The sequence below is a fragment of the Chelonoidis abingdonii genome, chromosome 6, assembly GCF_003597395.2.
Source record: "Chelonoidis abingdonii isolate Lonesome George chromosome 6, CheloAbing_2.0, whole genome shotgun sequence".
Classification (NCBI taxonomy): Eukaryota; Metazoa; Chordata; order Testudines; family Testudinidae; genus Chelonoidis; species Chelonoidis abingdonii.
Genome location: NC_133774.1, coordinates 68,622,211 through 68,650,104, shown reverse-complemented (window position 1 = coordinate 68,650,104; position 27,894 = coordinate 68,622,211).

The window sequence follows — 27,894 nt, the reverse complement described above, 5'->3', positions numbered from 1 at the left end:
TATGGAGTTTGTGATTCAGAATTAAAGAACCAGTTTCGCTGAGCAATCTCCAAGTGGACAATCTCTTATGTTCATTATTATACCTAAGAAATCAGTGAAATTTCTTTGTTTTCCCCCCACTTTCTTAAGGGGTTTTATAAATCAGCCTTTTGGGTGCAGATTAAAAATTCATCACTTTTATATAGTCATTTTTGCAACAGTTCAATTCTATTGAATTTATTGTCTTAGTAAAACATACAATAGTGTTGATGGCACTGACTCATCTTAAGAATCTTAGCCAGTATTTGTAGTGAGATAGAATCTTTAACATCTTGGTCATTGGTTAAATTTGGCTCAGTAATGGTTGTAAATAATTAACTACTGAATGTGAGTTACTACATGAAAATTATTCTTTCAGGGTGAAATAATCCCCTGTTCAAGGCTCAAAACAAGGCCTGTGCACTGCTTAAATCAAACCTAAGTCCTCAAAGAAGGGTAAAATGAGATTTAAGTAGTATATAGTTTTTGTGATGACCCTCTGGAAAGGGATGAATTTCACCCTTGGTGGGCTGCTATATATGGAATGAATCAGTGGGCTTTGCCCTATTCTCACTGGACGGATGTCCTTGTCACAAAACCATTACAAATAGGCACTATCTGATACACTTTATGGTGTGCTCACCAGAGAGGTTGAGGATTTAATCTGATGGAACGTGAGGACACTGAACCACCTCCTATCCCTGGATATGTTCAGGCTGTCATCTATGTTTTGTGGCTCAACAGAGGATTTTAATCTTGTATGCTATCAATTCAGTTCCTTGTGAACCAGTATTATTTGGAATGAAGCTTCCTTTGACTATTTCACACTCCTCTCTATCCTGCAAGGCTCAAATAGGCCAGACCCCCCATGAGAATTTTTTTACAGGTCCCCCTCCACTGTGAATTTAATGTGAATTCTTCCTCTAATATTTTGGCCTTAAAAATCTTCCTAGAGAAAATTTCTGTGACCACCTAGCATTCAGGTTCAAGCCATCTCATCTGGAATATTTGGATATGCAGAATCAGAGGTTAAATTACTAATTCAATGGGGATTATTTCAGATCTCCAAATCCAGATAAATCCTATATTATCCAGATACTGTCTCACCACAGAAATTTCCTTTCCACACCCTACATCCTGCAGAGACATTATATTTTGACAGTACTAACACAGAGAATAGACATGCATATAATTGTTTGAATGCTAAGCATCTTAATCTTTTTATTTGCAAAGACTAATATTTGCTTCAGCATAGTTTAATGTTCATCACCTATATTTTATGTCCACAGTGAGAGAGGGGCAGTCTGTATTGTGAAGACTAATAACGTTGAACTTTCTGTGTTGGTCATAATTTTCCATAAATCCATTAATATCTCTTGTACTATGGCTGGCATATACTAAGGAGTTTTCTTCATATGTTGATCCCGTAAGTGGAAAGCGGGGTCTCTTTCTTCCAAAGCTCCTTTGGTGAATTAGAAGAGATTACAATGTTAAAAATTACATGGGGACCAGATCCTCAGCTCATATAAATTTGATGTAGTTCCTTTGACGTCAATGCACCTACATTAATTTACACTAGCTTAGAATCTGGCCTGCTGTGATTAGCCCAGTGTTTACAGTGAGAATTCAAATGTCCACAGGTCAAGAAATTCAAATGTTATCATCCCCATGGCAACATTAATTCAGTCACATTGCACCTACAGCGAGTGGTATTTTGGATTACTGGCTGTATTGTGAAATGCCTTAATATATACTCTACAGAGTATTATTGTATCAGAGTTAATACTTTTGTGGTAATCTTAATATTTTAATTTCCTGACTTCTGGGGATTTTGAATTCTCAACTTTCAATGCTGTATTAACATAGTTTTTGCATACATTTCAGAGGAAAAAAAGGCAAGGGGAAAAAAGAAAAAATAAATGAAAAAGGAAATAAAAATCATATTTCCTTTCATTGTATTTGTCTATTGGCCTTATCATTACATAAACAAACCTCTCAGTGAGTGAAGTGAGCTCTCATTTTCCTCATGAAAAATTGCTGGATTTGAACCTTTATATTTTTGACATATCTGTGTTTAACCTATCAAACGCTTATATAGTGAGTCTTATGTGTTAATCATTGCTAGTCTTCTTCATTTAATTAACAGCATAGTAAATTTCTGCTGTAATTTTGCTTATGTAATGTAAGGGAATTGTACCATGTACCCTTGTACATTGTGGATCAGACCTTAGGATGTGGGGTGCTCCCTTTATTTCACATTTTTGGCAGATTCTGCTTGTAAAGATAGCATAACTCGCATTAGCGGATCACCTCAGTGTAGGGAAATCCTCTAGTGGTGTCACTACTCCAGAGCCACACTCATTTCCTGATGCCATTGTAGGAGTATCGTCAGCACAGAAGAGTTGTGGCCAGGACTTTATTTACCACTGAGGTTAACCTGCCATCTTGATCCCTTGGTGGTGTTGGCAGCCAGCATAATATACAACAGCAGGATTTTCTAACATATACCAGGAAACTGGCCCAGCACACATCTGGTCCAGATTTACCTCAATTTTGTACTCCCTTCCCCCACCTGTTATTTACTCTTTGCCAAAGATTTATAGCTTTCTAACTTAAATCTCACTCCAGAAGTAGCATTGCTTTTGGTTTTATGGCAGAATTCCAGCCTTAGTTATATCTAGATATGTTCATATGTCTCTAATCTCAACTCGCATAATCAAATCTTAGTGTTTTTAAAATTACAGCCCATAACTGTACAGTGAAATGAAAATCATTGGTGCCAGGGCTTACAGGAATATAACAAATCCCTCACCAGATCAGTGGTGCCTTTGTAAATGCAGGACCTAGAGAGCTGACCTGAACTCCTTAGTGTGTTACAGTATTTATCCTCTCATGTTGAATGAACCTTATACAGAGGTTGTTGAGGTTACCATACTCTTGGCCTCAAGATGTATAAATCTTTCCAAAGTGTCAAAACGTTGCTGCAAAATTAGGACATGACATTTCTTTTCTTTAATAGCTTGAGAATCATTATGTTATATCTGACATGATCACACTATTTGTAACGTACACAATGACCTGTTCACTGGGTGAAAATCTATTTCCATCTATTCAGCACATTCTCTCATGATGCCTTCAGCGCATTATTATAGGTTTCATTGTACAGGTCCCTGAAGAAAATGTCGCTGATTTCTTCTCTGATTTTTTCTGCATGCCTGAGTTTCACAGAGTGCAGACCCTTTCATATACTGTACATTTTCTCAGTGGATTTGACAGATCCTCTTTACGAGGCTTACTTACTACCACATAGATTACATTTGAGTTGGTTTTTGTCCATTATATGAAATAATAAGTTTTCTTTCCTCTTACATTATGTAAGTGTCTTTACATATGTTTATTTCTTGTACAGTGGCTATCAAAATGGTCCTGAGAGTCTCTAGGTACTACCACAATACAAATAATAAGAATCGAACACTAAAATGAGTAACTGAAGCACAGTAACCCAACTATGCTTCCACTACTTGGGTTGACATATATTTCCCTGTTGGTTTTTATTTTGTGGATGAATACAATGCTTGTGAATGTGATGGGCTAATAACACTGGCTAACATACATGAGCAGAAACATTGCAGGTTTTTCTTTCCAGCTTGGAAGGTTTCTAAGGCTTAAACGTAAATCCACCCATATCCTTTGCTTCCTGTTTTGCATCAATATCATTTTTATTAGTCACAGGCGTGATACTGGATCATGCTATATATACACTATCTTTTTTTGTGTTGGGAATAAATGGATCTTGAAAGGGTATGCAGCGGGGAATTTAAGTGCTCTCTTTGGGGAACTATGAAAATCTTCGAAGTTGATACTAGACAGCACTGGAGTTTTAAAAATCAGTGTCCCTGCTCTGGAACAGTAGTGATAGGACTGACTTACTGAGGATGAAGGACTTGTGATGTACATTAAGGAAGCTCACTAAAAACAATAATAAATAACATCCTCATGACACACATAGCCCTCACAATCTATGCTTTGTGCTTTTGTGTCTGAAGGCAGCATTGCCTTCTTTTGGAGCACTTGAGTGTAAGTGTGTGCTGTCCACATGCCTAGACCACAGTGGGTTATCTCATAGATGTCTAGAATAATTTAATTGCTTGTTTCTGTCCTTGGGGAAGTTAGTGTGCATTGTTGCAGTGAAAAACTCCTTGAAGCAGCAAACAGTACAGTTATGCCCTAAGGATCTTTTCAAAGGACCCAGCAGACCCAGGGTGCTGGTGAGCTTGGCATTGGCCTTCTGAGGGTCATTTTCTCCAGTTCCCTTACTGTTCATTTCAGAAGTATATAATGGCCTTTTCCTTACAGAATGTTCAGCCTGCAGACCACTTGGAGAACTTGGGTACTAGCAAACTCCTGGTTTCAATGGCCCCTGAGTTTATAGCTGAGCACCTCTTTGTTCGTCCAGGGGGCCCAGTTGCTCCCATGCAAATGTTAGAAAAAAGCTGACATCAGTCTCTCAGGGTTATTTTAAACATAAATAAAGTTTCCTCTTTGCTCACTTGATGTGCTTATGAGCATCTATACTTAGGCCAAACACTTCAGACTTTATCACTTGTAGGGCAATAGGAAGTGCAGGTGTCCACCACCTCTGAAAATTTGCCTGTTCATTCAAGTACCTAAGTATGGAGTCTGTTAATCTAACTTTATCCCAACTTTGTAAATTTACCCTGATTTCCTACTATTTTGTTGCTAAATTATGCTTTAAAATGCCAGTTCACGTTTATATTATATCAAAGCTAACACTAAAATATTCATTGTTTTAAACTGACTGCTTTCCACTTGCCATCTGTATTGTTAGTGAGAGGGCATGCTATTTCATCAATTCACTACAGTTGCTAACCTGCTGATTCATTTGCATGGGTGAAAGGTGAATGTTCAATGATTTCCACAACAGTTAACATAAACATTGACCTGATCGACTGCAGTGCTCCCTCTGTGCCATAACATAGCCACAGATTTATCATTCCTGCTTTAGCTTTGCTCCAGGCGCCTGATTAAAAAGCCCAGACCAATGTCTGCTTTTATCTACTTACTTTGATTTTCACTTTGGAGCACTTCACCAGGACTGTACTCATACTCCCCTGCTGCTTACACGCTTTGTGGCATTTATTGTCTGAGTTTTCCTCTCAGTGTGGCACCAAGGTCTAACTGCATAATATACCTTCTGCATGCAAGGATAATCCACAGCTTCATCATCACTCTGCTATACTGGACATGGTTTCTGTAATGTTGTGGATATAATAGGGAAGAAAGCAATCAGAAAAGTCCCTGGGTTTTTCAAGTTGTCTCTGAAGACTAATAAAATTCACCATATGTTTCTTCTATCTGCTGTGAACCAGGCTTCACTTCTAAATCCATGCAAGAAGCTGAAGGCTTAGTATGATGATGTCATCTAGACGAATTGTTTGCTAGAGTTATTGCTATTAATCATGGCTTACTATTGGTCTATTTAAAACCACATGGGCATAGCATTAGCACCAGAACATTTATCAAGAAAAATGACTTTTTTGGGGTAAAGACATATTGCATTTGCACTTCACTTAGGAAGAAAGGATGAAATTAGTCAGCATTGCTTAAAAGGCAAGCACTCTTGAAATAAATGATGGCATGTTATGCTAATCTCATTAACTACATAGTACTTTTGAGAAAAGGAGGCAGCTGAATGTCTAGAAAATGAAGGGGTTTAGAAATGGATACATAGCACTCTTTATTTTCAGACTTTACATATACTTTTCAGTTTATGTGAATTCATGTGTTTTAGCGTTACTGCAAATATTTGATACTCCACAGAATTTGTTATGACAATCATTGGTACAGAAATTTTTAGGTCATAAATTCCTTATTGCAGCAAAGCAGATTATATAAAGATTGATACACTATCAAGTAAAGAAGCACTTTAACATATTTTTGATTTGGTTATTAAAAGTAGCCATAATTAAGCCCTGCGAGAAATATTAAATGACATTATTCTCTCCATTGACTGGAAAAAGGCTATAAAGGTGTGCACTAGTTATATGAGGTTAACAGGAAAAAATAACGAATGTTTTTGAAAATCCCACCCTAGGCCTATTTTGAAATGGCAATTCATGTCTTTCTACAATATTCTAATAAAAAAAGGAAATGTATCTGTTAACATACATTTTAAAAGCAATATCTTAAATTAGAATTACACAGGCCAGAAGAAAATATTTTCTGTATTACCTAATATGCATTAAATTGTACTATTTAAGACAACTTTTTTCTTTATTGATGCTTATAAAAGATGTCAGGTTCAAACTGACAACCCAAAAGAGTGAAGTCCTTTATTTATCCAGTGAGTTTTTAAAGACACATCATTAAATATATTCAAGAGATAAAATAGTATGATAGATTGTATAACCTTCACAGAAAGTTATTCCTACTCAATATTTCCTTGTTTGCCATACCCTTACCTACATGGGAAGAGGATATCTGATACTTTAGGTCTCTTTAATGTAGCAGACATAGGCATAATAAGCTCCAGTGAATGGAAATTTAAGTCAGCAAAACTGAAAGCGGGAAATAAGAAACAAAGTTTTAAGAAGGAAATAGTAATTAAACCACTGAAACAGTTATCCAAGGGATGTGGTATATTTTCCATCACTCCAAGTCTTTAAATCAAGACTGGATGTCTCCTAAACAATATACTCTAGTTCAGCTAGACTTTGTTGGGCTAAATGCTCTGGGTGAAATCTACAGCTTGTGTTATGCAAGGAAGTCCAACAAAATAATCATAAAAGTGCTTCTGGTCTTAAAATACATTTAATTTTTTTAAAAAATAAATGGTAATAAATTACAGTCTTCATATTCAGGGGCTAAAATCTATTAGAGATTTATTCCAGATTCATTGGGACAGATCTTCAGAAGGTAAGCAAAGTTGCACTGAAGTCAGTGAAGCTCCATGGATTGACACCATCTGAGGACCTGTTCCATTGAGTGCAGAGACTGAGAGCTGCTCTACTTAACCCCATTTCTCAAGCCAGAGAAAACACAGCTTCTTACTTGACTTACTTATAATCTTACTTATAATCTCATGCACCTAGTGGCACACGGTGCAGCCCATTTTCCCCATTGCTGTCTATCCAGAGGAAGATGTTTGCCTCCATTATAAATTGTCTACCTCAAAGCAGCATCCTTTTTTATCATCTTAGCAAAAATAAATTCTTTGTCCTCCACACCTTCTCTTCCCTCCAGATGGAATCCAATCTAAGATGTACCTGGTATTCTGCCATGGGGTAGCCTGAGAAGCTGGCCAAAACACCATAGCCATCTCTGTCTAATTGTGCAGTCTCCTGACACGTGCAGCACAATACTTCCTCACTGGTTACACAGTCTCTCCAATAAATTCCAAGATTCTTCTTAAACAATGCTGATGGAAAGCATTCAGCTTCCTGTAATGTATTTCCACCATCTGCCATGTTTCTGAGGCATGAAATACTGTTTGAAGGACTATAGCACTGTACAATTTTTGAGATGGAAAAATGATGCATTAGCTTTATAGCTTCTTGCCTTCACTTTTTTAGTGAGTTGACTATTAGCAGATACTGTGCTTCAAGACAAACAAAGGCATTAACTCTTCGTACTCTTCTCCATCAACCACATACTCAGCGTTGACAGTATTCTCGCCTATCTCCATAGTCTTTGTCTTCTGTATGCTGAAAGAAAGTCCCACTTTAGCAGCGTCTGATTTACACTTTTCTTGCCATCCAAGTTGGTATTCAATACGACTATATCATCTGCAAAATTGAAGGCTTGTAGCTTATCTCATGCCAAAACAATACCAGTGTCCTTGGCATTCACTGTTGTTCTTCTCGTCAAAGTCTATGACAATGCAAAAAAGAACTGGGGATAGTACACAATTTTGCCTTACACCAGTAAGGATCTTAAACCACTCCATGATCTGCTTTCTGACGTGGTGCCAGACACAGGACTTCACCACCCAGCAACTAATCATGGGGAGTGGACAGAAGGTGAAGAATAAGGTGGAAGGAAATTAAAGGAAACAAATTTCCTCCTAAATCTCGAACCTGGAACAATGCCCCTCCTGGCTTTTCTCCCCAACTCATGCCTGGTGTGGGCAGGGCTCTGCAAGTGTACATGTTACATTGTGGTATGCACTGTACTTTTTGTGCCTTAAAATATGATAAAATCCTTTTTAATGATCTTGTTTAATAAAAAGTAAACAAATATCGATCACCATATAAAAATTTAAAGAGGAAAAATTTGAACCCATATTGCCATCACAATCCATAGAAAATGCCAGCAATAATATTTTATGGCCATCTAAGTTAAAAAATTGTTCTCCATCCTTTACTTTAAAGCTATATCTGTTCACTAAGTGGCAAAGGCAAAGAAAGGAGAGTTTTTCTCATTGTAAAAGAACATGCAAAGGCTTCATATTCTTGGCACATGTGGTGCAAGCCTTAGGAGCTATCACATCACTAGCACAGGGTATTACAAGAGTTTAGATAAATGACAAGAGCACGATTTGCCAAATTATTATCATTCCAAGATAATAAGGGCTGAACTCTGCGGATGCCTCTTAAGTGACAGAATGCTGTTCCTACCACAGATGTTATGTGTTACTTAATGGCTAGAAATGGACCAAGCTTTATACTCAAATTCCTATTGGCTTCAGGAAAAAAGATATAATTACTATTGTCTTGCATAGAGCAATGCCCTTATAGTCAAGTACCCCAATCACCAAAACATCATTTCTAAAGTATTTAGTTTTGTAACATTTTGTCACATCCAATCAGCCAGTCAGAATAATAGTGCAAAAATAGTCCCAGCTGAGCTGGGTAGCAAAGCTTTGTAGAGATAGTATTTCAAAACAAAAGATCTAAGCTAAATCAAGGTATGATATTCATCCCTCAAACTCTATCTCCCGCTTGCTGCTCTTATTTGCTGATAAAATTATGAATAAAATCTATTAGTGCCAACAGCTTTTAAGCTTATTTTACATTCCCAATGAACTGGAGTGTTTTTTTATGTATCTACATAACTTCAGCTAGCTGTTTGCCAGAGATTCAATTTTCTAGACTTATGTGGAAGAGCACATTAAAGGCAGAGAGGAGTGGTGACTACTATAAGCATAAAACTTCAAGCTGTTAATGCAAGATCTTTACTGAGCTGAGACAATGGTAATGTTGGAAGAATGTTGCAGAATGAGTAATCTGTTCTGATTAACTGACATTTCATGCGCATTGTATGGGAAAATAACCTTGTTCTAGTAACCTTGTGTAATTTATAGGAAAATTGCCGATATATGGGACATATTTTTTAGGAAAGAGGCCTTAAAAACCAATTTGAGTTTTAAAGTTAAAACTAATTATAGTTAGAAAAGGAGGTATGTGTCTAGCTAATTTGCTATAATTCTGTATAGTTATAACTGTATAGTTAAGAATTAAATACATTGTTTTAAATATGCTTATAACTTCCTTTCTTTTTTATCTTTAGTTTCTTTTAATAAAAATACATATGGAAGATTTATGATTAAGATGTGGAATCACAGAATCATTGTGTAACTGGCCAAATGAATTTAAATTGGCTAATAGGTAAGAAAAGAATGTGTATTAACTATTGTTAGTGTTAGAATTACAATTTAATGATGTAACATTTGATTTAAAAGGAACAGTCTTTTAGAGTCAGAGAGCTCAAGTCTCCACCTCTTCAATCTCTGCTTCTGCTTGGACCCAGAGAGTGTTTGTGCGTGTGGGGGGGAGAGGGATGAGATGAAGAATCGAAGAGCCAGTTACAGCTTCCTCCTTTGTTATGGTCGTCCATGGAAGTTGGAGCAGCTAGGTATCGGTTCTACCCTATGCCTGCAGATAATAGGCAAAGTGGAGCTCTGCACTGCCATGCTCCCTCCATGCTTTCAAAACACTCCAGGTATGACTTCTTCCACTGCTCACATGCCAGTTTCGCCAACTTTATGCCATTGGACAGTTTCTCTGTGCAAGGGAAACTCTCCACTGGCCAATTGGTTCCAGAATCTAGCTACTTTGCACCACATGTGCAGCCATAATGCATTTGACAGTTTGGCCCAGGACCTCCAGACACATCACTTTCGATAGAACACTGTAATTTGTTCTGGTCCTGAGAAATGGTTCTTGGTGTGTGTGCCACAGGTGAAGAAATCAGAAGCCATGCAGCTGGTGATTAAAGTTACCCACTAATGCACCGTTGCCACATTAGATGCCTGCTCTCTACAGTGTGATATAAATGACATTTATGAAAGTTATCCTGACAGACCTCCTCAACCAAGCATTGACAGCTTACTACCACTTACAAATGACCCCCCCAAACACTTCCAAGAAAGAAAAAAACTCCAGTTCCCTTACCAACCTTCAGTAAGGGAAAACCCATTTCCAAGGTCAATGCATAGTTAGCACATCAAGAAACCCAGCACTAAACCTTAAAATTATACCCCTAGCAGTAACACTATCAGAGGGAGTAAGCAAACCATAGCTGAGAAGGTTGGAAGATAATTTCTTTCCTGGTAGCTGAAATGGGGATCTCAGGCATCACAAGCTACATACATCCAACACAGAAGCCCTTAAACTGACCAATCACTACAGTTGAGTGTCCCGCTTCACCACTAACATATATGCAATACTTAGAAGTGCACCTGGACTGGGCACTGTGGATATGTACTCGGGGCAGCCAGCCTGTGTTGTTGCTTGCTGCTATATTACTATTTTAGCGTGCTAGCTTGATAACAGCTAAAATGAGTACGTCTGTGACCTGAGAATCACACACCTAGCTAGAGGTGTTGATGTGGCCTGTGTGTTAAATTGCGAACTAATATCCTGAACTAATGGATACACAAATTGACTTCATATAAATCTGACGTATATACTGATTTCTCAAATATAGTTCATGGTATTTTCAGAACATGATTGGAATACGGGGTTGGGGGGGAGCAAATATTTTTCCCTTCCAACATATCATATTATAGCCTGAGCAGATTGACTGGGCATATCAAATAGGGCCCCAATGAGGAAGATATAAGAAAGAATTTACATCCAGTACATATATGGTGTTGCATTAGACTTTACAAACTAAATAGCTCAGACACAATATAATACAAGAGAGCAGAAAAAAATTCATTGAATCCTTGTTCCAATCACCAGAATAATTTTCAAATAATTTGTGGTGATGGATGCAGTACAAAGCCTGAAGAGCAAAGGAAACAGAACAGAACAGCAATATGTGCAACATGAACTACAGCATGTTTTGTAGAAACATGATTTGGAAGCTATTATAGCAGCACTGACATTTTCATTATAAACCCCTACTTTCAATGCTTCATAATTCAGCAATAGGCATTTGCTTTAGGATAAAGCAGTATAAAAGGTCTCAGCCTGGCAGAAAAACGTTTTGATGTGTTGCTTGTATATGTGCAAAATATAAAAAAAGAAAAGGAAATAAAGACATTCTTCTCCAAGAGAATATATATACATGAAATTCCTTTGTAAAATGTATTTATTTCTTGTCTAACCAAAAAGAGTCACTTTTTAAAGTGTTGCCTGAATGGCTTTTACTTGATGTTTATTTATTTATTATTGGTATTTTATTATTTGTATTTTAGCCGCTGGAGGACCGAGCCAAGCTGAAGACCTGATTCTGCTGTTATAGGAAGAATCACCAAATGGTGCTCTTACATGTAGCCTTACAAATCCTTTTCCTTAGTGTGCAAGGTGGATTGTGGGTGTCAGAAGCAGGACACTAATTTCAGAAGAAGGGAACATCAGTACTAAGCACTGTACAAATGTAACCCACTGGTCAGTGTGTTGTGTCCCCTTCTGTGGCCAGTCCACACAAGATTGAGCATTATAGCTTACAGCTTGAGACTTTGGCTCTTTAGATCAAATTGCAAAGATTCACATATGTATCTTTGGAGGCCCTGGTTCAGTCCCTGGTGTATTGACTATGATAGTTGCCACTACATAAACACCTAGTAGGAGAGTTTCTGATCTGCATAGTTTATGAGCTTAATAGACAAGTCAGACAGTAAGGGAAGAGTCTGCAAATGAGGAATTGAGGTCCAGATAGCTTACATTATTTGTCCAAGATAAGACAGGAAGTCTTTTCCTCCAGCCACATGTGGAGCTCCCATTGAAGTCAATGGGAGTTTTGCAGAGGACTTGCAGGATCTGGTCTCTTACTACTGAATATACCATAACTAAGCTTTGCAGATTTTTTAAAAACAATTTTAGTTGATAATATGAGCTTGATTTTAAGGGATTTTTATTGATTTAAGTTTTCACAGTTATGCAAACTTATGAGATAGGTCACACAATTATTTAATGACAATTCACGTTGATTCAAAAAGTTGACACTTCATAATGACTAAAACAAATTGCCAATGTCACATGTCAAACTCTACAAAGTAAATATCCTTAAGCCAGACTAATAAGTTCTCAAGCGACATTTTTCTTACTTTATCTACCGGTAAATTTCAATGATCATCCATGGAAATATTTTATTTTCAATGGTTTGTGAATGAAATGACATTTATTGATAAAGACTAATCAGTCACAGTCTAACTATAATATATTTTAAATATTTGTTTTATGACTTAATAGTGTATATTGCTGCTATTTTTAGGACTGTGACCTAAAATGAATGCTTTAAACTGCAATTGGTGTCCTGTGCGATTCTCATAGGAAACCAACCTTGTTGAATCCACATAATGACTCATTGATGGCAATGGGAGTTTTACCATAGTCTTCACTGGAGCCATGAGTTCACCCCATGCCTATTAATATAATACTGACAAATGGACTCTTCAATGAACAGTTTATTTTCTTTTTTAAATATTTATATATTTTATGTGTTTATTTTTTCCATTACTATACTAATATTAATTTCATTAGCAATGTTAAGTCTCCAGCTGTTTTGCAACAGGACAATTATTATTTAAAATAAAATTCTAGCCTAAGTTCCTTTCCTTTGGGATAGCATCCAAACCCTCTGGAAATTATTGGGAGGCTTTCTACTCACTTCAGTGGGCACTGGAGAGAAACTTAATTCTTTAGCCTCTTTCAGTGAAAAGGGATAATAATTTTTCAATAAATTTTGGCTGAAAAAAAAATCAAGCAATCAGAAGCCTCAGTCCTATTTTGTGTGAAGTAGGAGAAGCCAGTGCAGTGGATTTTTACTTCCCACAATTCATAAATGCAAACAAATGTGACTAACTAATATCAGCTGATAATTTTCAGGAAAAAATAATATGGCAAGGAGGATGACACTGCAGCAGTTGTGAGAGAGTTCCCAGAGTGTCAGCCAAAACACCTGCACTTTTCTAACCATCTTATCCTGCAAGCCTTACTGAAATGATCAGGGAGGACTCACAAGAGTAAGGTTTTGCAGGCTTCGCAATGTATGTGGAAAATTGCAATTTGTCTTTTGAAATGAACAAACATTCGCAAATGTAATATCCATGGAAAGCTTATGAAAAAGGAGCTACTTTTTCATATTATTAATTAATTCATTTACATTGATACAGAACAGTAGAATATTAATAACTTTGTTATAATTGAAATGGCAGCAGTTCCAGTCCAGGTATCTCTCAGTCAGCAGAAGATAAAGCAAATTAAAAGTTCAGAAAAGCTCTCCCCAAAAAGTTCACCATCCTTATAATCCTCCTCCAACTTTTCAAATGCTTGGGGCTAGGGTGGGGAGAAGATGAGATTTTCAGTATTTTTCCAAGGATATCCACTTCAAGCTATGTTGACAAAGTGAGTTCCCAAACCAAAGTGATTCCAGAGAGCTGGAGTCCTGACAGCAGCCCCCTTTATGTTCATGGAGGTTGAGAACTTCCATGCGGCTGGGCATATGTCAGAGTGAGAGAGTCAGTCTCTCAGGAACATAGTTCCTGAGCAATTTAACTGTTAACAGCATCAGATGAACAGGTTCTCAACTGCATTCTCGGGAAACACAAATTTTTGTTGTTGTGACTGACTATAGCACAGTCATTTTAATTTCCTTAGAACTCAAAAGCAATAAATAAGTGGCTATGTTGCTACTTATAGGCTCAGGGTTTTTTCATTTCATTTTTTTCTCTTCCTTGCTGCTCTCTTTAATCTCATTGTTTCTGGATTTCCAATTTCTCGCCTAAATGAACTCCTTGTCCATGTACACACAAGTCCCGAATCACAAAATAAGAGTTCTTCCTCTAATTGACATCAAAACCAGTTAGCTTAATCCAACTTCAGATTGCTCCAGCTTTTTCCTCAAGAAATCCTGTGCTACCCTATTTTAGTCATGATCAGAATATAACTAGCCTTTCCTTTTGAATTATCACTCAAAACATGTTCGTGAGGAGAGTCTCATCCGGACATGTGAAGAAAACAAGATTAGTATCGCTCATTCTCTCTGCGTGCCTGTTTGTGTCTGCACTGTATGTGTGGATGCTACAAGGAAGCCACAATCAAATAGTATAGGAAATATTAGTTTAAGGCGATATCCAGTAACTGTTTTGTGATCTCTTTATCATGCAATACAGTATTCCATCAATATGGTACCAAACCTTCAAATCAGTATTTGTACAGCAGCAGAATTCTAAACTAAATGGGATTTCCTAAGTTGCTGATCATTATGTGGTGATGTAGCCTAGCAAATAATAACTGAACAGGATTTAAAAGTAAAGTTATTATGATGTTATACTAGAGGGAGCTTGGTTTGCCTCATCTGAAGCTTTTTGGACTCAGGGGTTCAGATACGGGAATGAGACTACTTCATGAAAGTCACAGACATCTCTAATCAGCCACATTTAGTAATTAGGCAATCAACTAATCGTACAGGTATCTGTGCTGTTTCTCTCCATTGGGCTGCAAGCCTCAGTGGAAACTTGTTGTATTTATTGAGAAGTAAATCAACATTAACGTGTTTCAAGCAACAGCACGGTTTTTAATTCTCTATTACAATTTCAAAGCAACTGCATTTCCAGGTAATACAATTCCCTGTTACACATTTATGGCAGTGGGACTGACATGCAAGCTGAATGTGAAGAGAAAAGATGTTAGACTGGCAGATAACTTTGTTTGCATCTTCTTACTTGGTAGAAATAACAATGAAAAAATTCTGCAGAAGAGCTACTTCAAAAATGAATAGGGAACACCTTGTAAATTGCCAAAACATTTAGATGGCCTACAAGAAATGTATCAACTAATGATGGCTAAGTCAGACGGCGTAGTTAGGAAAACATAATTTAAATTTATTTATGCAAAAATACTTGCAAATGAAATGGAACTATCAAGTTGTAAAATATTTAGCCCAGATAACCATGTGATCTTACCATTTTTTTCTCTAACCTCTTTTTCTCCTGGTGCTTGTTAACAACTCACTTTTTGTGCCTTGTTTCAAGTTAGGCACGGATCCTGCAAAGGACATAAGCATATGAATAGGCCCATTGATTTCGGCAAATGCAGACATTTTTGCAGGATTGGGATCTGAAATTAAAAATTCCCTGGGACCGGGACCACATTTACCTGTGTTGGCACAACACCCGGCATAATGAGGCCCTGATCCTGACTGAAGCTACCACAATACAAATACATACATACATACATACATAAAAATTTCATGGATATTTGAAAAATCTGAAGGATTTCTAGGTGATGGTCTGGAATCATCTTTTGACTTAAAACAACTGACTAAAATTAAAAGTGAGGTGAAAGATTCTTTCCATAATTAATGGAGATGGGCTTCCTTCAAACATTCTGAATCTTTTCAATGACTATTCAAATCGATTGGGAGAAACTATCTATTGAAGTAGAGAGCAGCCCTTAAAAATAACCCAGTTAATAAGACCTCAGTGCACAACAGCAACAGACTAACAGGACTCAGCAAACAACAAAAACAATGAACATAAGTTGTAAGCATGCTAAGGAATGAGAGGAAGAGGAAGTAACTCTCTAAATGAAACAGGGGAAAGGCTGAGCTGGTGTTATTTTTACATAGCTGAACTTAGTGAGAAAGGCCAAAGTCAACATCCTTGAGAAACTATTCCAACTAAGAAAGGAGCTGTAGAGAGCAGTTAGACTAAAAATATATATATAAAAAAGTGTTTTCCCCCTTAAAACAATAGGACTTGGATCATAATTAGAAAAATTTCTAGAATAAATGTCAAATAATGGAAGGGGAATAGTAGAAAACTAAAGCGATACGTCCTAGGCTTGCACTTTCCCCTCTATCTTTTTACACGTCAGATTAGAAAAACTCCGCAATCTTTTCCAAAGAATCTTTATCTTTTGTTATTAGATACAAAAGTCTAAAGAACATTTAAAGAGGTGGCCAAAATGGAGTAACACAGATGGGGATAGACAGAATCATTCTGAACAATAAAGACACAGACAAGTTGAAAGAATAATAACAATAAAAAAATCCTATCAATACCACAAGCCATTCATGAAAGCTACTGAACAAAAATTGCTAGGAATGGGCAAGCCAACTATTGTGTAAGATATTTTATAACAAAAGACACCTTTACAGTATTGAATTTATGTCTCAACGATAGGCACACAAAACCTATTAATTATACTGAATTCTTCTCCAAAATACATTTTCAAGAACTGCCATACATTTATTTGTATCAGCTGTAGTGTTTTACAAGGCTTCCACTGATGTTAAGGGGCAGATGCACCTAAGTATCTGTTGATGTCCTGATAAGGCCTTGAAGGTGACAGAAGTTAGCTTGGCAGCAGGGCACCCCCATTCATGATATATGTCAGCCAAGAAGTAAAATGAGCCTACTTTCTGGTTATTGTAAATAATGTAAAACACTCAGCATTTACAGAGCATTTTTCATGTAGATGCCTCAATACTCTTTACAAAGCAACACTATCACTTTTTTATGGATAGGGAACTGAGGCAGAAAGATGTGTAATGACTTGCCTAAAGTCACACAGCATGTCAGCGATAGAGTTGGGACTAGAACACAGGTCTTCTACTCCTACTCCAATGCTTTGCCCTTTGGAACATGCTCCCTCCCAGAAATGGAAGAAAAGAACATTATAAAGAGGTCTTTAACCTAGCCTCTCAATTTTCCACTCAGTTTTGCATGTGCAAAATCTACTGTGCTAAAATCAGGATGTACATGTGTATACTGATTCCAGGCACACCTGCAAATCTATTTTGCAGGTTGAAAGGTGGGGCTTTGCACATGCAAAATTGCAGTCACACTTACGGAGACTACTTTTAGAAAGTTAGGCCTTTAGGAGGTTAATTCCTGCTCTTAAAATTGCTTAGTACAAGGATATGAAAATTGCTTACTTTTACTGCCTTGCAGTTGGTATACTAAAATGAAAAGTAAAATTTTAATATTCACTAAACATAATATTTGCAATATGAACCCCCCAAAAATCATTTCAGTGACATCTGCAGAGCAGACGATAATAAAAACAGTAGGATTATGCTTTCAGAGAGTGAGATGCAAAGGAAATATTCATGATTTCCAAAAATTGAGAATGAAGAAAAAATCTGAGCAAAAAACAAAATGTCCATAATAATTGGTCTGGAAGGCTCTGTAATTTAATCAAGATGTAAAGTTTCTGTATTAACTACTATTCAACCATATTTTTTTCCTGATCTTTCAGTAGCTGATCATTAGTATTAGATGAACTGTGCAGGTTAAAATAAAAGGAAAAACTGGACTTTGTTGCTGCAGTAGAATAACAGGATATACAGAACAGACAACGAGATAAATAAGAACAATTTATTTACGCTGATGCTTCACTTCTTCATCTGATTATGAAAAGATGCTGATTTCAAAATGAAATACTTTTATCTTTATATCTATGGCAATATAAATCATTCCCTTATGGGTGTAATAATGCTGAGCAATGATAAAGTCATACAAACACGTAATGAATATAAATGAAAGGTAATAGTTAGCTAAATAATTTGTGCTACATAGATGTATGAAACACTAATTTAAAAACTCATAGCAACCAAAGGAAATATCAGTGAGAAATAACCTAGAGCAAGAAAAAATCAGTTTGATGAATTGGGCTATATTAAAGAAGTTCCACATCTCTCCCTCCCCGCACTCCCAGCAATAGAAGAGATGGAACATTCATGTGAGAGAACAATATTTTTATCCTCAGAAAAATGAAAAATTAGAGTCTTTTCCTTGAGGGAAGAACTTTGCATTAAAAACTGGTGGTTCCTTTAGAGACATTTTCAACACAAAGGATTTCAAGCTAAGTGAAGGGAGGAAAAAAAATCAAAAACTTCATTTTACTTGGAGCATTTGAGCAGGAGATGAAACACAAGTGTGGGGGAGAGATGAAACAAAAATGGCCCTAGGTATTCCTCTCACTTTAGGTTTGATGACATAATAGTTTGATTGGGCTCTGCCATTCATGTAAAATGATTTGAAGGGTAATTAAGAATACTGCAGGTCAGCTGAATATTTAACCTATTTGCTTATGTTAAGTTCTGTCTAGGGAGCAGACCAATTCCACATTCCCAGTCACTACTCAGCTGTGATATGTAATGCATATATTTTATCATAATGAACATACTTAAAGGCAGCAGACTGCCCTGGATCAGTGAGCCTTTTCCTTTCCTGTCAAAGTGAATGGGAGTTTTGCCCTTGACTTCAGTGGCAGCAGGACCTGACCCACTGATACTAATAACGTGACACTGGCATAAAAAGACAGTGTGTGAATGAGGAGGCCAGGATAGTGATGCAGTGTAGCTCTGCTGCAGCATCTTTTCAGATTGTGTAAGCCAGAATGAAAGAAAACATCAGAACACAAACCTAAAGATAATAAGCCTGCTTCTCAAGTCACCTAAGAACTGATCCAAAGACCATTGAAATTTATGGAAAGATTTGTATTTACTTTTACAGGGCTTTGGTTCAGTCCCTTACTGTGATTTTACATTATTGTAACATCAAATGATTTACATGGAGCTACTCCTGATTTACTGTGGTCTGGAAGGAGAATCAGATGTTGTGTTTGTAAAAGTGACATTCTCAAATGACATGCAGCAGAGATAGGTATAAGCTACAAATTTCAAAACCACATAGTGATTCATATGCCAGTTGAGAAGATGGTTTGGTGTTAGTCTATTTCTAACTCACACTGCTTCATATGATGTCACTTACTTGTAATTTGTAAAGAAATAAAATATGCTTTAAAAGAATAGACTTCCACAAATTCCCCAAGGAAAAAAAAAAGGTGATAAAACTGAATTTTCATCTACTGTTGAATTCATTGATCGCCTTTATGGGCAAAAGACTATTCTTCAAGGACCAGTGGTCTTATCCATTTGGGTCAGTCATGTACAATGATATTAACAAGGTTCACTTGACTTACAGGACTAGGCATTTTTAATAGAACTGGTTGATAATTAATTACATTTTAATGTAAAAGTTTAAAAAATTCAGGAAAATTGACAACTTTTTCATGCCTTTTACCCTCTCCTCAGTATTTCTACCATTTCTATAGTAGAAATGATCTGAAATTCAAATTTTCAATTTGTGTTTTAGAAAAAAAAAAGGGAGGTTTAAAAAATATTTTTGCAAAATGTCCTCTTTTTTTGTCAACTCTATTGTTCTGTGCCCAAAATGTGGGCTCTTGTCTTTCAAGTCTAACTCTGTAAACTTGTATATGTAAAAGTGATAAGAAAGAAGAAAATGTATCACAAAATATTATGAACTAAGCCATTAATCATGTAAACAAACATGCATGTGCTTAACTTTATGCACATGAGTAGTGCTGTTGAACACAATAGTATTATTCACATGTGCATACATATTTTTAATATTATGGTCTATATTTTAGCCTCTACATTTTCACATAACTATTTCCATATACAGTTACTACAGCTTCACATGCAAATGTCCATGTGTATACATAAATGGATCTATAATACATACAACAGAATTTGTGCACTACCTGTTTCACAGCTTATTGGAAAGCCCATTGAAGTCAGTGGCAGCCTTTGCGCTGATTTCATTGCCAGTTGGATCAAGCCACCAGGCCCAGATAGAACAATGTGCACAATGTTTTAAAGAAAAGTGAACATAAGTTTTTCCAGCCTCATAGAAAGGGTCTGATGTGAGGGGTGAATGAAATTCTGTCAGTTTTTATTTTATGTCATCTAGTTCTCCCATTTTGTAATTATGTTGCATCATGTTATTATGCTATTTGTTCAAATTACCCTTACATTATGATCAAATATTATTACTGGAATTTAGTACATTGTACAATGTATTTAATTGTCATTGTGTCAAACATTAATGATGTTGGATAATACTAAAAAATGAGTAATGTGCTGAATATTAGCAGAGTGACATTTAAAATTTGATTTCTGGGTCATTAAGATACTTCTTTTCAAGTTTGGAAAAGCAATAAAAAAGCCTCTTACATCTAGGTTTTAACAATATAGTTCTATGAGTAACAGAAGCAAAGAATAGCATCTGGAAATAAAATATATATTTTTAGAACTCCGATAGTCCAAAATGGCCAAACGGAATGTATAGATTCTACAGTCTATTTCCTCACTTCTTCAACAATCTGATTTTTTTAAAAAATCGGGGGCTAGAAAGACTCTTTGCCCTGACTATGGGCAGTATATCATAGAATCATAGAAGATTAGGGTTGAAAGAGACCTCAGGGGGTCATCTAGTCCAATCCCCTGCTCAAAGCAGGACCAACACTAATTAAATCATCTGAGCCAGGGCTTTGTCAAGCCGGCCTAAGGCTGGAGATTCCACCACCACCCTAGGTAATCCATTCCAGTGCTTCACCATCCTCCTAGTGAAATAGTGTTTCCTAATATTCATCCTAGACCTTTTCCAATGCAACTTGAGACCATTGCTCCTTGTTCTGTCCTCTGCCACTGCTGAGAACAGCTGAGCTCCATTCTCTTTGGAACCCCCCTTCAGGTAGTTGAAGGCTGCTATCAAATCCCCCCTCACTCTTCTCTTCTGCAGACTAAACCTGCCCAGTTCCCTCACCCTGTCCTCATACGTCATGTGCCCCAGCCCACTGATTATTTTTGTTGCCCTCTGCTGGACTCTCCAATTTGTCCACATCCTTTCTGTAGTGGGGGGCCCAAAACTGGATGCAATACTCCAGATGTGGCCTCACCAGTGTCAAATAGAGGGGAATAGAAGGGAATAATCACTTCCCTCGATCTGCTAGCAATGCTCTTACTAATGCAGCCCAATATGCTGTTAGGTTTCTTGGCAACAAGGGCACACTGTTGACTCATATCCAGTTTCTCACCTGCTGTAATCCCCACTCCTTTTCTGCAGAACTTCTGCTTATTCCTACCTTCTAGCCTATCTATCTCTCCCCTCAGCTTAGTGTCATCTGCGACCTTGCTGAGGGTGCAATCTATGTCCTGAGTAAATGGCAGCATGGAGCTGTGCAACCCCAGGAGGAGGTATGGGAATAATTTAGGACTCAGAATGTCACAATACTGTTCCTGGTTACCTTTTGCTCCCAGAATGAAATAACCCAGAGCCTTTCTACACTTGGAAATTTACTGAAATAACTATTCTGGAATAGTTATTATTCCAGAATAGTTATTTTAATATAATCCCCCGTGGGGACCCTCTTACTCCAGAATGAGAGTGACTCTTTCCAATTTAGCTTAATCCACTTTGGATATTCAGCTGGTATAAACTGGTGCAGTTTGACTGAAGTCAATGGCTCTACTCTGATTTACAGCAACTGATGAGATTTGAATCTCTGCATTTTAAAATTAATCCACCAACAATCAATGTTTTTCATAATCTACTTTCTTTGTTCAGTTAACCAACATTTTTTTCCCTTTTTCGTTCCCTTTATTACTATGCAATACTTCTCTCTCTCCACCCTTTTTTCCTTCTTCTTGTCTAGTCAGAATACTAGATCATCCAATGTTTACTTTTAAATGGAAGGTTTATTCTCAGACTTCCTGGTAATAAGTTATGCGTTTTGTAAGTGGAGTCTGATGGAATGCAAATTCTCCAGCTGTGTTTGTTAGTAGGTAGCAGTTTGTTATGTTTTCAAGTTGCCAGCTAGTATCATGTCTGGTTGCTTTTGATACAGAGATGAAATAATTGCTCTTACAGTATACAAATATGTCGGAATCTCACATTGTGGGCTTTTCCCCCCTCAATCTGGAAAATACTATGAGCTATAGTATCTTCACTGCTCATACTCTATACATATATGTGACACAAAATAAACTATGCATAACGGGAGTATAAGAGACAAAGCTGTAATTGTCTTGTGTATATTTATAATAATGTGAACCCAGAGAATGAAATAAGTGTGAAAATGAAGTTTCTATCTTTCCATGAGTTAAAGATGACTATCAGGCTAGACACATCATTGGATATTAAAAAATATTCAGTTTTCTTCCAAATTCTTTTTGGTTTATATCTATACTTCGTAGTCAAATGTCAGTGTATTTTGGATATAGCTGAAAGTTTCATTCACACATGAGGAAGCTAATTAAGGAATTTTGTTTGTCTTTTTAGTATCCATTTCATATTATTGTTGGAATATTTTGCTTTCCGATCATATATATTGCTCCTATGTCTTTTTTACATTCTCATGTAGTCTCAGTCAAAATTAGCTTCAGACACTCTCATTACTGGCTCATGAAGTGAGTCTTCAGACTCAGAGATAAGGACAACATCACCAGCATACCTGAGATTACAGGAACGTGCTTCCTCTAATTTGAATTCCACCATTGTAACCATCAAGATCAACATACATTACCATTTCAATATAAATCCCGAACAGATGCAGTGGCATAATGCTGCCTTGCTGAATTTCTTTCCAGATGTTAAACCACTCTGTTGTTCCTTTTGTTGTGGTAAATTGTTACTTCCTGGTGACATTAAAGAGATGGCAGCAAATGACCACATTTAAAAATGCTAATTGACTACAGATTTACCTAGAAATTATGTGGCAAACTATGCTGAGCACTTTTTATGGTGTGCAAGGTTTAAGCACAAGCACTGGTTTTGTTTTTCTCCTATTTCCATACCATTAGGAGTTCCAATGACTGATTTTCATAACCATTCCTCAAGCCTGAATATGACTGAACTACTTATAGACTGATGAAAAGAGCGACTCCATTTGTATGGGAATTGAGTGTGACTGTTGGTAATTTGCACAATCCTTCAGATGTCCAGGTGGTTTGTTTCTTTCTTTTGCATATTGTTAATCCGGTATTCTTATCTAATCTTTACCAAGGGATGCTATTGTTAGCTTTTGTTTCTCCTCCCTGTGAGGCCGCGGAATAAATAGTAATCATGAGTGATTTAGCCATAACTTCAGATGATTTCATCATTGTGGTGCCATCTTGTTTTGAAATCAGTCATGTTTGTCCTATTTGCACATTTTCACTATCAGTTGTTGTTGTTGCAATGTCAAAGAAAGTCTGCTTTTCCACAATTTCTTTTGTTTTCTCCTTATAATCTATCAGTGTATTTATTTGGGTCTAGATAAGCAATGTCAATACACGCCAAATGAGTCTAAAATTAGGGACCGCATTCTATTTCTGACAAATTCTTTTGTAATTTTCACAGTTTGCATTTGTGGGGTAGGCAGGATGTGAATCATCAGGATAACTGTAGCATCTCTATTTCCATTGCTTCTGAAAATACTGTGAACAATTTATTGTCCATCGATTATCACAGAGCTCTGAAATCAAGTATTGGTAAGAGGAGCTCTTATTACTAATCATTTTTTCAGATTTATGGTATTGATCCAACTTCTATAAAGAGATCTTTTTCCAAACAACATCATTATAAATAAACAAAAAAGGAAACTGAATGGCAGCAGTTTCATACTGTAAGAGATGGGAACTAATATTTGTTTTATTTGGACAGGAATGTTGGCAAACGACATAACAAGTGAGGCCTGTTATTACTAGTGCTAAAGTTACCTAAGAGTTAGATGGCACAGGCTCTGGTGGAGCATAGTGAGGGGAAAACCATAACTGAAGAAAGAGAGGATCATTTTGCATAAAATGTTTCCATTTGAGCAAGACCAATAGACTAGCTTCAGTATGTGGGAAATGGTGCCTGGCAGACAAACAGTACAGAAGTCTACCTAGTATTAATACTAGTTAACATGCCAGAATACCCTTTGTTAAAATTATTCTGTACATTTGTATTGATTACACAACAGTTGAATTCATCTGTGCGTTTTTGTACAAACTTAAAACCTGCAAATGGGTGTGTGGGAATGGCCTCATTTTCCAATTTACCATTCTTTGTGCATGTTTATGTATTATTGTGTGTGATCTATAGTGGAAAATTTCTGCAAATTCTTTTAAATACCATCCTGCACTCTTCACATACTTGTGTAGCTTAACAAACCAAGTCACAGACTGATTAATGCCAAAAAGAATCAGTTCTGAGAAACAAGGATTTGGGACACATTTGATGGTAGGGTTCCTGTTTCTGCTTTTGTTGCTCACAGAATATTAGGGTTGGAAGGGACCTCAGGAGGTCATCTAGTCTAAACCACTGCTCAAAGCAGGACCAATCTCCAATTAAATTATCCCAGCCAGGGTTTTGTCAAGCCTGACCTGAAAACCTCTAAGGAAGAAAATTCCATCACCTCCCTAGGTAACCCATTCCAGTGCTTCACCACCCTCCTAGTGAAAAAGTTTTTCCTAATATCCAACCTAAACCAGCCCCACTGCAACATGAGACCATTACTCCTTGTTCTGTCATCTGGTACCACAGAGAACAGTCTAGATCCATCCTCTTTGGAACCCCCTTTCAGGTAGTTGAAAGCAGCTATCAAATCCTGCCTCCTCACACTCTTCTCTTCTGCAGACTAAATAAGCCAAATTCCCTCAGCCTCTCCTTATAAGTCTTGTGCCCCAGCTCCCTAGTCATTTTTGTTGCTCTCTGCTGGACTCTCTCCAATTTGTTCACATCCTTTCTGTAGTGGAGGGCCCAAAACTGGATGCAATATTCCAGATGTGGCCTCACCAGTGCCAAATAGAGGGGAATGATCACTTCCTTTGATCTGCTGCCAATGCCCCTACTTATACAGCTCAAAATGCCGTTAGCTTTCTTGGCAACAAGGGCACACTGTGGACTCATATCCAGCTTCTTGTCGACTGTAACCTCTTGTTGTATTATACAGTCCGATCATTTGCTTCATGAACTTCTGTTTAGATAGCCAATATACTACAATCTGAAATTGAGTTAGTTTAGCCACTGTATACATTTTGGCTACAAATCACAAAAATTCTTGTGTGTTTGTGATCAATATGTATCTTACATGAATTTGTGAGGAATATGGACTCATTAGGGGGGAACTGCTCAGCATGACTGGTTAGTATTCACCCAAGGCCGTCGAAGATTCTAGAACCAACACTGCATATTGAAAGAAATCAAAGTATATAAGTGAACCTGCCTTCAAAAAGCTAACAGTGTCTGTGTTTGGGTTTCAATTATGAGAGGAGTATAGAGCAGTTCTGTGGATCATCACTAGGTGGGTCATAGAGTTGACTCCATCATCTATTTTGGGACTTCTGATGTCTGGAATCTTGATGTTTGGTTACTAAACCATCAAACCACACAAGTTTTCAATTTAATACAATTAATTAGCAAAGAGTAAATAACTGGTAAAAAGCACAATATATATAAATTAAAAGAAAGTTGATTAATATAAAATCAAATTAGTATCCTTATCAGGTTGATTAAATGATATTGAGTAAAGCAACAATTTCTGATTAACTTTATCATCTAATGATTTGGGAAGGCATCAATCTTATCTAGCTCTCTGCCTCAAAAGAGACAGGACATTATCAGTCTTAATGTAAATTGGCATATTTATATTCCAGCTGAATGTCTGAAACAGGAAGAGCAAATCACTCGCGATTGAAGCAAATATTGAGACTACATCTCTAAAGTCACTTAAGGTAACCAGTATATTGGTAGCTAGGTGGGAGTCCATTTTCTCCCCTGCCTCCCTCCCCTTCTGTCCCTGATAGGATTGCACAAAACATTCCAATACAATTTAAGATGACAAATTCAAGACAAAAATGTTGACAATTTCATAGTGACCAGTGACCACTTGATGTCATACAGATTTAGAAGTAAGTATTCCAGTTAATTAGTGCAGGATGTAAGACTTGCATTAAAGCTTGAGGATTGGTTGACTTCAAAATACCTACGTTTCCATGTGGAGTCATTATTACTGTTTCACCTCCAATAGGCTGTGCTTTGTGGATCTAAAGTATATTACCAGCTAATCAGAATTGCACATGAAAGTCTTCCCAGAAGCACAGCTTTGAAAAGGACCACTCCCGGAAATAGGCTGTAAGAGGCTAACAACAGCTGGTTCAGAGGAAGAAATCCTGCAATAAATAGCTATGGAATAACCTGTCCGTAGGACAGATTTCTTCCTCTCACCCAGCAGAGTTATGCCTGAAGCTGGAGAGTCTTGGTATCTTATAGATTTAAGCTTCAAGGCATGAGGAACCATCATGATCATCTAGTCTGACCCCCTGCACATTGCAGGACACAGATTCTTACCCACCCAGTCCATAATAGGTCCATAACCTCTGGATGAGTTACTGAAGTCTCAAATCTTGATTTAAAGACTTCAGATTACAGAGAATTAACTATTCTCTCTAGTTCAAACATTAGTTCAAGTGATCCATGTGTCACACTGCAGAAGAAGGTGAAAACCCAGAGCGTCTCTGCCAATTTTACCTAGGGGAAATTTGTTCCTGACCCCAAACATGGCAATTGCTTAGACCCAAAACATAGGGGTAAAAAAGACACCTTGGAAACAATTCTCAGTAATAACTCAGGGCCTCCCCAACTAGTGTCCCATCTCTGGCCATTGAGAATATTTGCTAATTGCAGTTATGGACAGACCATATGCTGTTGTAGGCAATTTCTTCATACCAGACCCTCCATAAACTTTTCAAACTCAGTCTTGAAACAAGTTAGGTTTTTTTCCCCCACTACTCACTTTGGAAGGCTGTTCCAAAAATTCACTCCTCTGATGGTTAGAAACCTTTGTCTAGTTTCAAGCCTAAAGTTATTGATGGCCAGTTTATATCCATTTGTTCTTGTGCCAACATTAGCCCTTAGCTTTAAATAACTGCTCTCCCTCCCTAGTGTTTATCCCTCTAATGTATTTGTAGAAAGAAATCATATCTTCCCCCTCAGCCTTTGTTTTGTTAGGCTAAACAAGACAGGTTCCTTAAGTGTCCTCTTGTAATGTAGGCTCTCCATGCCTCTGATCATCCTAGTAGCCCTTCTCTGCATCTATTACAGTTTGAGTTAATATTTCTTAAACATGGGAGACCAGAATTACACACAGTATTCTAAATGAGGTCTCACCAATGACTAGTATACTGGCAATAACACTTCCCTATCTCTCCTGGAATACTTCACCTGATGCATCCTAGGATTGACCAATATACCCAGCATGCATCCAACAAACTGGGTATTCACCCACGAAAGCTCATGCTCCAATACGTCCGTTAGTCTATACGGTGCCACAGGACTCTTTGCTGCTTTTGCAGATCCAGACTAACACGGCTACCCCTCTGCTACAATGTACCCAGGTCTTTCTCTGCCTCTGTTGCTTCCAATGAATACATCCCCAGCTTATCACAAAAACTCTTGTTGTTAGTCTCTAAGTGCATGACCTTGCCTTTGAACTATTAAATTTCATCCCATCTCTATTACTCCAGTTTTCAAGGTATGGTAGGTTCTTGTGGGCCCCTGCTTGTTGCCAGAGGCATACTAGGAAGATGATTCATAATTGTCCCTTCATAACCAACGAGTTATGAGTCTATGAG